At 46.1% G+C, this 2,530-nt stretch overlaps 1 long non-coding RNA gene across 1 annotated transcript in view; it reads left to right on the top strand.

Annotated features, from left to right (window-relative positions):
- LOC107263724 overlaps nucleotides 1-2,530 on the top strand; it is a 19,690-nt gene that overhangs the window by 10,446 nt on the left and 6,714 nt on the right. The window contains exons 3-4 of the long non-coding RNA XR_001536759.2: nucleotides 1,946-2,246; nucleotides 2,335-2,461. This is a non-coding gene — a long non-coding RNA (uncharacterized LOC107263724). The remainder of the gene's footprint in view (nucleotides 1-1,945; nucleotides 2,247-2,334; nucleotides 2,462-2,530) is intronic.

The raw sequence follows: 2,530 nt of genomic DNA, 5'->3' as shown, positions 1-2,530 counted from the left end.
TTTCCGACTTTGCCCCCCCCCCCCCCCCCGCCATCCAGGGACAATCAGCGTGAAATACTTTCCGGCCGTTTCCAATCAATCGGTTCCTTCCGGGACTACCAGAGCAGCATGAAGTCCACGGGAAAACCGAACTTTTCTATCGCATTCGATTCACGGAGTAAGAAAAAAAAAAAGGAGAAGAAATTCTCCAAACCGTATAAGCTCATCCACATATCAAATCAATTCGAAAATGAAAATACCGTCTTAAATCCCAATAAGGCAGTACTCCTTAGAATTCAAAGAATATTGCAACAGGCTAGCAATACCTCTCATTCACATATGAAACCATGCATGTAGGTAAGACACGAAGAAAGGGTTGAGGCGTTCAAGTGCTCGAAGCCACACATCGTTCCAGGGACGTCATAACGACCAAGGAGGTATTCTAATATTCGTGAGGTCGTTAGCCCGAAAAAAAAAAAGAATCCCCAGGAACGTACACGGCCAGTAGGGCCGAGAAGCCTGGCGAGGAATAAAAAATGGTTAGAAAATGAAACCAAGCGTCTATCGGGATATATTCATAAGTATAACGGAGACTCAGACCCCGCGGTACCGTCTAATCGAGTACTAATTGACTCGTCGCGCTGTCAGAACTGTCCGGAAACGTGTCAGATCGATGGCATCATAACACGAGCTCCGACCAGGAAAGAATGGGAGGTCAGGAAGCAGCGAGCGTTGATATTTCATAAGGTCGAAGAGGTCGCTCACGGTTCATTGTTACTTTGAGCAGCAAAGGGAGAAGAAGTCTGGACTCGCGGGTTCCAATCGAGCCGATAATTGGAAGGGCTATCGGCAGTCTATTGGTTTGATCCCCCGGTGCCAGGCTAACAGGAGGTGCCCGGTGGTTATACGAAATTCGTACGTGCTCGAGGCGATGGTGTGCGAGTTCCCTGTACCGGTAAGCTCGGAGCGTAGAATGAGAGAGAAAGCACGACAAAGAGGAAGGAGAAGGAAGACAAAGGAAGGTAGAACAATTTCGATTTAACGTTTCGAAAAGTTCTCCCAGAAGAAGAGTTACCCTGGTCGCAGCTAAATAGCCAAAGAAAACATACGTGCCGAATGTCTGACAACCACTGACTCTACGTTGTAAAGACCTCGTACCTTCGAGTATCTTGACGATGCTCGTCTCCGAGGATTGTATCTATGCCTGGCACGCACCCTGGTACTGGAATAATTTAATCCAGGCCCCGAGGGAAAGGGTTGAATAAAATATATTCACATATTCGAAGCAGGGTAGTAGCTTCCTCGAGTAGGTGGCGAGAGCGTCGCTTCTCCTGGTCTCTCTGTCCGGTCAGCACTCGTCCTCGGGAACCTCCCGGGTGCCGCCAACCGGGTGTCATGCTCCTCTGGTTACTCCTCGGCCCCTTCGGAAACTGTCGTTTTCCACGGCTCGAGACTCGGTCGAGATCGTCATCGCGAATGCATAAATATATATATATAAGTACGTGCCTACGTCATCGCCCGCCCGGATTCCCAGTCAGGGTTGGGATGCCAAAGGGTTTCCTCAACGGGATTCCACCCACGCTTTTCTAACAGGATAACATTCTCCGTAAGAAACCTTACGGGCTTTCGACTAAGCTGACTGTACCAGCAGTCTCTCACGTTGAGGTATAACGGTTCGCATACAACTGCTTGAAAAATCAATTTTTAAAGAAAAAGGTAATGCCGGATATACTACATGAAATATTGTAATTCTTTAAAATATTTTTTACAAAAAAATCTTATATCATTCTTACCTAACCATAAGTTGGGCCTAGCTGACTGTAGAATATCAATACGTGTGTACTGAAATTTTCTATCTATTGACTGTACCATAAAGTCTCACTGTACTTGAAAATAATAATCACAATCATTCCAGACTCTATAAGAACGTAACCTAAGAATGTTCCAATGATAAATATCGTTACAGCTGTGGCTATAGGAACGATGAACGAAAGAATCAATGCCAAGAGGTGCTGCCAATTAATTTCACCGTCCGTATTTTTCTCTGGATAAAATTTAATTGTCAAAGTCGACGTCAACCTCTCACGCGGCTGCGGAAGGATCGAGAGAGCAAAGGGATTAAGGGCTCGACGTTTATTCGGCTCGTGACTACCTACCTCCTCTCGTCTGATGCGGTCCTGAGCTTTGTCACCCATCGTGTAATTAATATTCATACGTACGCATTATGGGTATGATCCCTCCATACTCTGCTGCTACCAGTTTACAAGGTATAGATGCGTCATTCTCGTATACATAATTATTCACAAGGGTTTACATAGTAAATCTATCAAGTTTGAACCTGCCTGATTGTTATAGCATTGCTGTACTAGGACCAGTGTCAACTTCTCCTGCCAGAGGGAACCCCTTGAACCCATCGAGGGCACTACGATACCAGGAGTCCATGCGATGCAGGACCAAGATTATTGGATGACACACAAAAGTGGTAGGAGAGTATAAATCCATCGTGCGACACAGGCGACCCCTGAGCTTGAACGGGTTGGGTCTGTGAAGT

The sequence above is a fragment of the Cephus cinctus genome, unplaced genomic scaffold (assembly GCF_000341935.2).
Source record: "Cephus cinctus unplaced genomic scaffold, Ccin1 Ccin1_scaffold0160, whole genome shotgun sequence".
Classification (NCBI taxonomy): domain Eukaryota; kingdom Metazoa; phylum Arthropoda; class Insecta; order Hymenoptera; family Cephidae; genus Cephus; species Cephus cinctus.
The sequence above is the reverse complement of the archived record's forward strand: the minus strand, read 5'-3'. Positions and strand labels throughout refer to the sequence as shown.